This window comes from Pleurodeles waltl, chromosome 5, assembly GCF_031143425.1.
Source record: "Pleurodeles waltl isolate 20211129_DDA chromosome 5, aPleWal1.hap1.20221129, whole genome shotgun sequence".
NCBI classification, from domain to species: domain Eukaryota; kingdom Metazoa; phylum Chordata; class Amphibia; order Caudata; family Salamandridae; genus Pleurodeles; species Pleurodeles waltl.
In genome coordinates, this window is record NC_090444.1 from 1,025,134,533 (window position 1) to 1,025,147,676 (window position 13,144).

The following is a 13,144-nucleotide window of genomic DNA, read 5'->3' on the forward strand; positions in this document are numbered from 1 at the left end:
TTTACAGAGGTAGCTGGTGGGGAGGAGGGGCAGATTATACACCCACAGTGTAATACAAACAGGCAAATACTGAAAGAAAAAGTCCCCTACAGAAGAGATAAACAGGACACAGCGAAATCATACAGTACTTGGTGCTGCTCCCAAAGAGAAAAAGGCAGGACAAAGAGGCAGAACTGACCACTAGCAAGCAAGGATTTTTAAATGACACTAGAACCAACAAATGAAATCACTGGAACTCACAGTATAAGTATACTTATTAAGTATACAACACGTCAAATGTTACGCTCAACCTAAAAATGTGGATGAAGAACCCAAGGAAGCTTTATAGAATGATGAAAGGTCTTTCCAAGTGCAAGTAGTGAAACCAAGTGCAATTGACTAAGAGATTCACTTAACTCCAAAGAAGGGAAAAGCAATCTCTCATATAAAATTGGTTACCACTGATGTAATCTTTCCTTCCACATACTTTGTTGTCTTGTTACGTTTTAAAAATAAATTGAAAAAACATATTTAGCTCTAAGTTCTTGTTACATGAAGAAAGGAGCACTAAGAGCATTAATTTGCAAGATTTGCCTAGCTGATACAAAGTAATAAAGACCTGAGACTGCCACTAGATACTGCTATCAAGGATACAAATTGTGAGAGGAAAGCATCTGAACTTGAGTTACAGACAGGGAGCTCATATACCAAGAGGTACCACAACTCATACAAGTAGTACATGAAGCCACATAAGGGAGAAGCCCGTTGCTAATTTCCAAATGATTAGGGCTGTAACCTTTTAGGGGAGTTTATTTCTAGTTTTGCCTCATGAGTAAAGATAGATCTACAGTGCTGCGATCATGGCAGACTGTGCCTTTCACATTGGCAGTGCTTAAGGTGTGCATGAGCATTTGAAACAAAGGAACTTACACAAGGGCAGGGTACCCAGGCTGTGCTGCTGGTTTATGGCCTCGGGCTACTCCTGGGGTACAGCCGTGGTAGCCTCTTCTTCATGGGCTACTTCTATTCCTCTGGTGAGGGAGAGAAGCTTATGGTTTGGAATTGTTGGAAAATGGGTTATTGGTAGGGCAGGTAGGTACCTACACCTAGCAACAAGCCACTAACCTCCACATAGGTACAGTTAGGTCTCAGTAAATTAATCCCAGCTCAACCCTTGGTAGCTTGGCAACGAGCGTCAAGGCTTAACTTAGGAGACAAAGTGTAAAGCATTCAAATATCACAAAACAGTAATTAAATAAAACACAGGAAACAGTTTAAAAATCCAAAACCAATTTATAAAAATAGTTTATATTTTTATCTTTAAAATGACACAAAAACGATTAAAATCGGTTCAGGGGAACCGGAGATATGAATTTTTAAAGAATTATTACTTTTCTAGCGCTTAGAAACAAAAAGCGTCAATCGGGTCATCTGGTTGCACCTCGACCGGGGCAAAGTCAAACTTTCAGGCCGACCGCGATGGAGCCCTGCTCGGCTACAGGTCGCGGGAGGCCTCGGTTAAAAAGTTACCTTCTGACTTAGTCTTTATTTTGAAGTTTTTCTTCACCGGGACAAACCTGCCAGTTGAATCCGACCTCCTGGAGCCCTTGTCCGGATACGCGATGTGGGTTTCCTCAGTGGAGACTTTTACCTTCGGACTTAGTCGTTTTTTCGAGATGAAAATCCTTCGACCGGGGTAAACCTGGATCTTGATCCGACGTCCATGGAGCCCTTCTCGGATACGATGGCTGGGAGGTCCCGGTCAACTTTTTACGTTCGGACTTAGTCTCTTTTTTGGATGTTTTTCTTTACCGGGACGAACCACGAAGTCAGGCCGGGTCGCGGTTGAGGCAAGCCGGCTAGAATTTCCGCGGCGGGTCGGTCCCTCTCTGGAGCTTTTTTCCAAAAATTCTCAAATCTTTTCCAAACTTCTGGGGCTTCACCCAGATGTTCTTTTAAGGTTCTTTTGGGGTCCACAGCTCACCCCAAGGGTCCAGAAGTTCTGTGATGGTCCTTGGGGGGTGCGGACTTCAACTCCCAGAATGCACCTGGCGCAAACTCCTTTTTGGCCACTGGACAGTGGTCAGCTGGTCGCTTTCTTCAGGAGTTGGTGCAGGGGACTCTGGTTTAGCAATTTTTCACCTGTAGCAAACAGGGAGTCCCTCCTTGAACCAGTTGAAGCCAGGCAAAGTCCTTCTTGTGGTGAAGCCCAAGTGTGCAGCTGGTGCAGTCCTTCTGAGTGCAGGGTCCAGGTGCAGGCCAGGGGTCCAGCAGGGCAGTCCTCCTTCTTCTTTAGTTCCTTTCTTGTTGAATTCTGGAGGGGATCTGAGGTGTGGGTGCAGGTCTGCCAGTTTTATCCTTGCTCCTGGGTGAAAAGCAGGGGGGCCCTGGTTCTCCAATCAGGGACAGGGTCGTCCCCCTGTGATGACCACTTCCTGGGAAGTGTGGCAAAAATCCATCCCAGAAGGCAACAGTCTCTAAAAATCCAACATGGATGAATCTGATTTTTGGAGGTTACATCTGGCTGAGCCCACCCACTGGTGTGGCTAAAAATCATAAACACACCCCTCTCCTGCCCTCTCCTAGTCTAATCAAGGGGGCACCTAATTGTCTGGGGTTGCAGGATGTGGGGGTGTTGCTGGGTGCTGCAAATGTCCTTCTCTGCCTTTGAAGACCAGTTTGGCAGCCCTCCCCCTTCCTGCCTCACCATCTGCTGAGGGGAGATTCTCTCCCCCAAGCACATTTCTTTGTGTGAAGCCTGGCCACTTCACACCTCATCAAGGCAGCCTGGCAGAAGCTGCTGCAGACTGGCCAATCAGAGCACAGCAGCAAAAACAATGCAGAGCTGAAATTGGCAACTTTTTAGGTAAAGTCTAAACTTTTTACCTGAACAAGTTATATTAAATCCAACAACTGGAAGTTGTGGGATTTATTACAACAATTAATTTGATACCAAATTCTTGGTATGTAACATTTAAGGAGACTTTACAATTTAAAATAAAGTCTGCCCATTCTAGCCTATGAAGGCCATTTACTTCAATGAGGGAAAAACGAATTTGGCTGTTTTTACCTCACCAGGGCTTATAAATCTATTTTTATAAAGTCCCTGCTTATAGTTACATGGCACCCAGCCCTAGGGGCACATAGAGCACACCTTAGGGGTGACTTATATGTAAAAATAAGGTAGTTTAAGACTTTGGAAGTACCTTTAATTCCAAAGTCGAATTTGCATATAACTTTAATTTAAAAGCAGCCAGCAAGGCAGGCTTGCTTTTAAAATGACACTGGGCACCTCAGCAGTGCACCTAGGTGTGCACCACCTATGCTGTGGTCCCTAAACCTACATGCCCTACCATATACTAGGGACTTATAGGTAGGTTAACTTAGCCAATTATAATTAGCCTAATTTGCATATCCATTTTACACAGAGCACAGGCCCTGGGACTGGTTAGCAGTACCCAGGGCACCATCAAAGTCAGGAAAACACCAGCAAAAAGAGGAAAATGGGGGCAAAAAGTTATGGGGCCTCTGCAATCAGCCCTGTTTTCTCACAGGAATCAACCCCGTCCCCACTCATTTGAGGTACAAGGACTTTACTGAGCAGTGGTCAAGCCTTGGCCGGAGAAGGGGAGAAGAGGAATAGTGGAGGTCAGCATCAGCATAAGTGAAGGAGAACCCTCTGGAAGGAGTTATAGAAAACAGGAGTTTTCCCCAATCCATGATGGCCACCTACACAACCTTTTTCAATGAAGCTTCCAAGACAAGATGGTGGTTCTACCTCCTATGGACTTTCTTCCTGTTCCTATACTTCTGACAGTGTGTCTACCGCTATTCAAGGCTGCGACATTCACGCCTCCTGTGTCGCAACACAGCTGATTTTTCAGTGGCCTAATTACAATGCTTGATTCATATCTCCAATAATGTTTCAGCTGGGGATTCTCCTGTGGGTTTTTCAAACTCTTGCTGGTCTTGTTCAAACGCTGGCTGTAGGGTTGTCTAGGGCCTGGATTTCCTCGGTGAAACTCTTGATCAACCCTCTCCCTACGTCTTGCTTAAGAGGTTTCTATACCTAAAGGGTATTTCTTCCTAGGTACTCTTCTTAGAAGAAACTTGCACCTTTCATGCTTATTTCTTTATGTAACAAGGCATAGTGCTGCCCAGTGGGAGCTAACAATTCCTCAGTCACCCAAACTACTAAAAAGAAGACCTCTTGCAGCACCCATCACTTCATGGGCTATTCCATTTTGCATTACTTTTGTCTATAGAACAAAAATACAAAACATCAAACTACTACTAGTACAAGGTAAAAGGATGTTATTAGGAATTTTCTGTGTCACATTAGGAACCTGATATTATCACTCTGAAATAGTTTGGCACTCTGAATGAGCGGGTGAAATTTGTTCTATTTCAAAACAGAGATGTTCTTAATCTGGGGAGATGCAGCAAATCTCACTCTTTTAAAAATACCCTTCCCCGCTTCTTCGTGACAAGGAAAGGATGATATAAGTCAGCGACTGATAAAATAGGTAGAACAGTCTACTTTGAAGCATTTCAGTTGGACCAAATTAAGTGCAAGAGAAATGTTGGGCCAGAAACAAGCAATGCAGCCTTTACAGGTGTAGAGTGCATAGCAGAGTAGCTTCTCTTCTGCATAACGTACATACCATTGCTTTAACAAGCCTCTACAAACCAAACCCTTTTTAGAATTACTTGTCACGCTTTAAGTGATTTAAGTTGTCTACCAACAAGATGTTGTTCTTACAAAAAGCCGTGGACTCATGGAGAATTCCATTAGAGCTCTTCAGAGATTAGCAAAAAAGAAAGAAAAATAATTCCTTTTATATATATTATTGGAACCTGTTGAGGTTGCCACAGTTGCTCACCATGCTTTATCTAAAGAGCAAGTCGGCAAGCTATTCCTAACAATGAGAGTTCAATACAGTTCAAACATAGCCAGGACACTATTAAAAAACAATGCAGATTGTTAGACTTTTCATCCTTGGCGTGGTCTCCCTTAACTTTTTGTCTCTGTTCCCCAGGTTGCTGATGTGTGCTGGACTCTGATTTTGCTGTTTTTGTTACTCTGGGCACTCTACCACTGCTAACCAGTGCTAAAGTGCAAGTGTTCCTTTACAAAATGTGTATGTGATTGGTTTATCCATGATTGGCATATATGATTTACTAGTAAGTCCCTAGTAAAGTGCACTAGAGGTGCCAGGGCCTGTAAATCAAATGCTACTAGTGGGCCTGCACCACTGTTTGTGTCACCCACCTAAGTAGCTCTGTAATCATGTCTCAGACCTGCCACTGCAGAGTCTGTGTGTGTAGTTTATAACTGTAAATCCGACTTGGCAAGTGTACCCACTTGTCAGGCCTAAACCTTCCATTTTCTTACATATAAGACACCCCTAAGGTAGGCCCTAGGTAGCCCCAAGGGCAGGGTGCAGTGTATGGTTAAGGTAGGACATATAGTAATGTGTTTTATATGTCCTGACAGTTAAATATTGCTAAATTCGTTTTTCACTGTTGCAAGGCCTGTCCCTCTCATAGGTTAACATGGGGGCTACCTTTAAATCTGATTAAAGTGTAGATTCCCTTTGGGAGCAGATGGACATGTGGAGTTTGGGGTCCCTGATCTCACAATTTAAAAATACATCTTTTAGTAAAGTTGATTTTAAGATTGTGCGTTTGAAAATGCCACTTTTAGAAAGTGAGCATTTTCTTGCTTATACAATTTCTGTGACTCTGCCTGTTTGTGGATTCCCTGTCTGGGTCAGTTTGACAGTTGGGCTGGTTGCAACTCACACTAGACAGTGACACAAAGGGAGCTGGGGTGTAGCCTGCATATCCTGATGAGCCATCTGTGGTAGGAGGGAGGGGAGGAGTGGTCACTCGCACCTGAAAGGGCTGTGCCTGCCCGCACACAATGCAGTCTCCAACCCCCTGGTGAGTGTCTGGGGCCTGGCCTGGGCAAGGCAGGATTTCACATTCCAAAGAGACTTTACTTTGAAGTAGGCCTACTTCAAAGGAGAAACTGGGTATAAGAAGGGCACCCAAAACCACAGACTTTGGAACACTTCTGGAAACAAGAGGAACCTCTGCCTGGAGAAGAGCTGAAGAGCTGAGAAGAAGTGCTGCCCTGCCTGGGACTGTACTTTGTGGAGCTATCCTGCAGTTGCTGCTTCTGCCAGAGTAAGAGGGCAAAGACTGGACTTTGTGTGCCTTCCATCTTGTGAAGAAATCTCCAAGGGCTTGATTCAGAGCTTGCCTCCTGTTGTTTGAAGTCTCAGGGACAGCAAAGACTTCTCTCTGCCAGCAACTGGAGTCTCTGGAGAGACTCCTGCTCTGACAAGTGGTGCCCTATCCAGTCCCTGGGCCTTTGAAAGGAAAGCTGGTGGAAATCCAAGGAAATCGACTTCGGACGACTTCGGACCGATGCCGCTGCTGAATCCGGTGACGCCGCCTGCACCCGACGCCGTGACCTTCGCTGGAACGCGAAGCTCTTCGCAGTCTGCTGAAGTCCGCGACTCCGTGGAAGTCGCCGCACCACGTCGTGACCGACGCCGCTCGAAGTGAGCGGATTCAATGTTTCGCACCGACGCCGTGATCCCCGACTTCTCGCATCGACATGTTTTCACTCTTCACCAAAGGTACGGTACGTGGGGGTCTACGCGACTCCGTGTCCGGCGCCGCTGGTGTCAGCTTGTTGGGAACGACTCCGTCACGACGCCGTGTTAACACCTCATCGAAGCATTTTTGTTTCTAAGCGCTATTTTTGAGTTTAATCTTTAAAAATTCATAACTTGACTTGTGTATGTCGGATTTTTGTCGTTTTGGTCTTGTTTTGTTTAGGTACATATTTGCTATTTTTCTAAACTGGTGTTGTGTCATTTTGTAGAGTTTTCATTAAGTTACTGTGTGTGTTGGTACAAATACTTTACACCTAGCACTCTGAAGTTAAGCCTACTGCTCTGCCAAGCTACCAACGGGGTAAGCAGGGGTTAGCTGAGGGTGATTCTCTTTTACCCTCACTAGAGTGAGGGTCCTTGCTTGAACAGGGGGTAACCTGACTGTCAACCAAAGACCCAATTTCTAACACAGATGATTACACAATTTTAGAAGAATTTAATTGAACCTTCTCCAAATACATGAGTCAAGAAAAAGTATTGGAAGTAGCAGCCAACATTGGAATGTGTCTCACAATATAAAAGTTAGAAAAGCAATTAGCAATGTAAATTTTAATAAAGCAACAAAACATTAAGGTTGTAAAAGGCTTGCAAGAGAATGGTGATGCTCCAACTGTTATGAAGGGGGAATCTAGATTTCATTAAAAACATGAGTATAGAATTATGCATAATCCTTCATGGTCTCCCCCTGCTGCAGCAGTCTGAAGAACATAAGGATATAAATGCATCACAAAAGGCCAAAACTCTCATTCACAGTGCTCCTACAGTTTATATACTATATTCCCAGCCAGAACCATCTCTTCCTAGTTAATAAGTTGCAGTGTACCTATTTCTCCAATAATCCACTAGACCAGAACACCTTACTTGCCACAGAACATGTACAAGAATGTGCGCCAAACCCTGTCAAATCTAAACCAGCCTCAATCATCACAGATCTCACCCATCTTGCTAGAGTGCTTGTGGACACAGCCTTGTAAGGCCTCAAGTAAGAAATCAATAACTGATCGGTACCGTACGCTCCAAATTCAAGCACTTTGTTCTTATGTACATTCATGCAAATTCACACAAATGTTACACTTTGGATAAAAAGCCTGCTCATACATAATCTTAGTTCTCTTTCACAAGCCGAAATGTAGCCCCAATCGGGTCCATAACTGTGATAAATCTCCAACTTATTCATATCAGAAATCCTTCTAAAAGATCAGACAAAGTAAAGTGGTAAATTCCCTGCTCAACTGTTTAATGTTTAAAAATATATTGCCTGCCAGATTCACAACCCAGTGAAAATCATTACAAGTTCTGGAAGGTCACCTAAGCCTAATACCTTTCATCACCATACAAATCAAAGTGTTCTTACCAACAACTAGACCAAATGACTGCTGTATAAAAGTGACCCTTACGTAGTAACTCTGCTAAGTAATTTGGTATCAGGGCCTCAGGGGCCTCAAGGGGATCCAGAACCCAGACCCCCCTCCTTGCTCTAACTACTACCATCTACAAATACCAGTGTATCTTTTCCTCATCCCAGTGGATTGAGGAGAAATGAGCATTTCTCAAAAGAGCTGAACAGCTTTCAGGTGCCCTGACACCTTCCAAACAAGGCGGTTCAACACTCCTAACAAAACCAAGGGATTGTCTTCCCTGTCCAGGTCTACCATCTAAACCTGTCTTACTGGAATCAAAAAAGGGTCCTCTTTTGCCAGTTTCTACACTCTTGGAAACCAAGATTGTGATATCTCAAAACTAATCATTAAAACCAACTGACAACTCTCCCTTCTCATCTTCATTAAAACCCTGTGGATCACTGCAAATTAAGAAAACACATAACTTATCAAAAATCTCCAACCCTGTTTGAAAATATCCAATGCCCAGGCCCCAGGGATTTGGTCTCCAACTCTAGTACTTTTCCATCTGAAATATAAGCCTGCTCATGAACAAATATTGCTCTATTAGCCCCCACTCTTGCATAATTTTCTCAAAATGTAACCAATACAGCACACAATCATTGCCGTCTCTGACACACCTCAATTTCCAATCTACAATGTGATTCAGTGCCCCAAGCCAATGATCTGCTTAGAAAGAATCCCTGTGTTCCAAACAGAAATACAACAAATCCAGTGTCAAGTCCAACAACTTCTTCAACTTACTTCACCTAAACAACTATTTAAGTCCCTGCTTTGTTTATATGTGTAAGTTCTGCCCAGATTAAAATCTTTCTTTGATGATCTAATGAATTTTGAGGTTAAGAACATCGTAGTGGGCTAAAAAGGACCCGGTCTAAAACCATCAGAAGTAAAGTGCTACAGAGCCGTGCTTCCGTTTAAGATGACATGCGACCGAGAGGTGTTTGCTACTGAATCCAAGCAAATCCAAGCAGTATGCATTCTAAAATTGTCCCTTTGCTTTTTCACTAGTGCCAAGGGGCATTTTCTTTGATGTGCTTAACGTGCAGTGAAAGCTCAGAGCATTTGCCGATGTTCAAGTTTTGATCCAGTAATAAATAGGGAAGGGAGGCCAATCATAAAAAAGGGTTGTGTACACCTTCTGTTATGAACCTAGTGGATTCAGTTGTGGACTGTTTGATGAGAGAGTCTGCCTTGAAGTGAAATTTTACAAAGCATGCCATGGTTTGTGGTGTTGGACACTGCAAGCAGAACAAAATTGTTTGGCGGCAGGATCTGATGCCATTTGAATTAAAAATGTTTTAGAGATAGATTTTGTGCCAATGTAATAACACTGGATGGATACATATTATATTCAGGAAATCTTCCAGAGGATATTGGCAAACCTGTACTCCTTGTCCTCTAAGTTGGTGCCATTTTGGAAGGGCATCAAGAGAAGATAAAAGCCTAAATCTGGCTTGGAGCACTTTCATTTTTTGTACTTTAAGTGAGCACTAATGTAGGTCTGCACAGTTGGTGCCTTGTTAATGTATTAATGATCATCCAAACATGGCTACACTGTCTCAATTTTGATTTGTTTTCGCACCTGGAAGGCTGTTTGACTTGTTTATTCAGTGCTAGCTTGAAAGCCTGGAGAGGTAGTCTTTTTTACCAAAGTTATTCTGGCTTAAGGTGATTAACTGATACCACTATTTTCTCTGACCATGAATTTGGATTTGGGACTGTTTTTGGTGCCATTTGTTGCCATAACAAGAATCGTAGTGAGTTTGGGGGTGCCTGCCTCAGCAGCAATGCTTATTTGAGAAAAGAACCCTCTTGTATGAGCTGTTCATCCAGGAGGCCAAATTCTAGTTTGATCTGAGCAGGAGAGGTGTTTTGTAGTAGTAGGAGCATGAGGAGGAATAACTTGCTCTGTGAAATGTTCAAGAAGCTTGCAGATTTACCAAGGAAGATTTCCAGGCCGTATGTTAACATTGGTAGAACCTCTGCCTTTATCACTGTGAGCAGTGGCTGCCGGGTTGGACTTTGCAATTTGGTTGCCAGGTGTTTGAGTGCTGAGATTTGTAACACCGCTCTTCCTTTCAGTGTACCTCTGTCTCTCCAGATTCCGGATGCTAGACTTTTTTCACCCGAGTGTGACCCTGGCCCAGTTACGGGAGTCTAGAAGTTAAATTCCTTTTAGTATATTTGGAGGGATATTCCATTTTGCGAACTTTCTCCACAGGCAGTTTCTGTTGAGCAAATCAAATGCTTTGGTTAGGCCTACAAAGTAGGTGTGTAAGGATAGTTTGTGCCTTGTATATTTTCCGCTAGTATGGCCATGGCTGCCAAATTGTCTATTCACCATGGCTATTGTGTGGCCTCCCCTTTTCCAAACTTAAGTATCAGCCCTGGGTATGGTGTCCCCTTGGCCAACTCCCCACCATGCATGGACGAAGGATGGGGTTGGATTCGTGTATGGGGGATGGCCAAAGGCTATGCCCTCTGTCCATCCGCCTATCGCACAGCTAAAGGTCCTGCAAAGGGTGTGGTTGGCTTCCTTGTGGCCATCCCCCAACAATGCACGGCTGGCTGCTTGCAGGGGGTTTGCCTGCATTTTGTAAAGACTTGCACCCATTAGCTGGACACAGGTTGTACAAAATTAGGTAGAAAAATAAGCATAGTAGCTACCCACCCATTGGATGATGTCATCAGTGATATCATCACTGGTGTAATTTGAGTTGTCATCAGTGATATCACAAATTATGTCATAGAACATGTCATTAGTGATGTAACATGAGGTCATAAGCAGTGTATTGGGGAGAGGCAGGTAACAGCCCTGCTAGCTATGACTGGTGAATTTCAGTTTATTTTTTCAAGTTCAAAACATAAATGTTGTCACTGACATATTCACCAAAATATAATATTACTTTAACCTTTGTTTTTTTGCAGTGAATTTCTAGGGTTTTTGTTTCTTTAAATGGAACAGATTTTTTTTATCACACATAACAATAATGTTATTTAAACCTTAGTTTTTTTCAGCAAATTTCTAGTTAGTTTTTTAAACATAAAGTAATATTTTATTACTATAGGTAAAGCCAACCTGCTTGTTGCACACTGCCGAAGCCTGTGCGCAGTGGGGTGTTGGCCACAGGGCCTGCCCAGCAGCAAACCTTCCACAGGCAGCCAACCCCATGCAGTTCACTGCCTTCGGCCATGCAAAGCAGATTGTTGGCAAAAGGCCTTGTGGCCAACCCGCCTCCCCCTGCAGGGAGCCAACCCTACACTGCCCACGCACTTTTGTTACACGCATTGTGGGTTCTGCTGCAGGGCGTGGCTTGCAGCCAAGTTCTGGTACAACTCCCAGGAGGCAGACAACCGTATGCCGTACACACCCTTTGGCTAGAGGTCTTGGCCAGCTGCCATCCTGAGTAGCCAAACTCCCAACAGGGTGCCAACCCCACACCCAGCATTGCCTTTGGTGTCCACAACATAGGTTTGGCCTTCGGGCCATAGGGACCCCATCCCCTTGAGCCAAAACACACACATTTTATTATATATATATATATATATATATATATATATATATATATATATATATATATATATATATATACACACACACACACACACACACATATATATATGAAGGGAACAGGTGTGCGGTCCATTCCCCAACCTTTAATTGGCGTTGGGGATGCTTTTTGGTTAAAATGGGAGGGGGGCTGCACAGACACCCACTCCTAGAGCCTTTATGGGGGCAGGGAACCCAAACCAGTGGCCAAACCCAATTAAAAAGGGGAGAGTGGCATGTGCTCCCCCCCCCCCCACAAGCCTTTCACCCAGGTCAAATTTAATAAAAAAGGGTAGGGGGTGTGTGGCCCCTTCCCACAGCCTTGTTTGGCCCGGGGACCCCATCCTCTAGGGGTGAGTAATTAATATAGGATGTGAGTGTGTGCCCCCCCCCCCCAAGTCTAATTAGGCCCAAGGACCACATCCCATGGGGCCGAAATGTGAATAGAAGGGGGTTGGAGCTGTGAGGCCCCTTATTCCCGAACCTATAGCGGCTCTGGGGACCCCATCTCCGGGTCAGTGTCTTATTTTAAAGCGGAGACCCCCCTACCTGAAGCTGTTTTGGTCCAAGTGATTTCATTCCCCAGGGTCGACATCAATTAAAGGTGGGTGCCCCAGTGGCCGACCCAAGGCACCTACCGACCAACACGCTTGGGGAGCCCAGAGCCTCGCGGCCCCAACCAGCTCCCTGCATGGTGCAAGAGGCAGCATTGCTCCTGCATGGAGGGAGCAGCTAATTATGCTGCTCCCTCCGGGCAGAAGCAATATGTTGTTCTGTTTCCCTGCCTGCATCAGTGCGGGCAGAGAAACAGATCACAAGTCTGCTCTCAGACGTCAGGAGCTTTAAAAACACAAGTTTTCCTGTTCGCAGTAGTGTGGGCAGGAAAACTACTGTGTCTCAGGGTGGGCTCTCCAGGACATAGTAAGTGAGCCAGCCCTGGCCCCCCAGTATCATGAAAGGCTTAGGGAGGGGGCAGGCAGCTGCGCTGCATTTGTACAGTCATCTTGTTATGTAATACCGACAAGGAGATGTGAAGAGTGGTATGTTGGCTATTTCATTTGCGTATGTTTAGGGAGTAAGGTGTATGACATGAGTTAGGTGTGGTGGTGGAGCATGTGAGTTATGTTTTAAGGCTCTGAATTGTGCAATGGATGAGAGGCAAGTGAATGAGAGTTTTTGTATTGTGTTGCAGTGTTTGTGGTAGGTACTGGTAAACATAGAATATGTGGGTGTAAAATTGCTTTATGATGTGTTTTATTTGTGTAATCAAGAGGGTGGGAGTGGGGTTTTGTTTCTATTTTGTGATGGATTGTATTATGAAATTGTGTGTGTGCGAGAGTTTGATGTGCTGGTGTGTGTTACGTTTTGTTTTTGTGATTTTTACCAGATACTGATGTAGTGAGTTTGTGTAAAAGGATTTTGATGTAAAGTACTGGTGACAAGTGGAGGTTGAATGGGAAAGGGTGGTGGTGTACATAGGAGTATAGTATGTGGTGTGTGTGAAGATGGACAGAGCTTATGAG

At 44.2% G+C, this 13,144-nt stretch overlaps 1 protein-coding gene across 2 annotated transcripts in view; it reads right to left on the reverse strand.

Moving 5' to 3' along the window:
* STXBP5 (syntaxin binding protein 5) overlaps positions 1-13,144 on the reverse strand; it is a 933,640-nt gene that overhangs the window by 440,743 nt on the left and 479,753 nt on the right. The window lies entirely within an intron of this gene.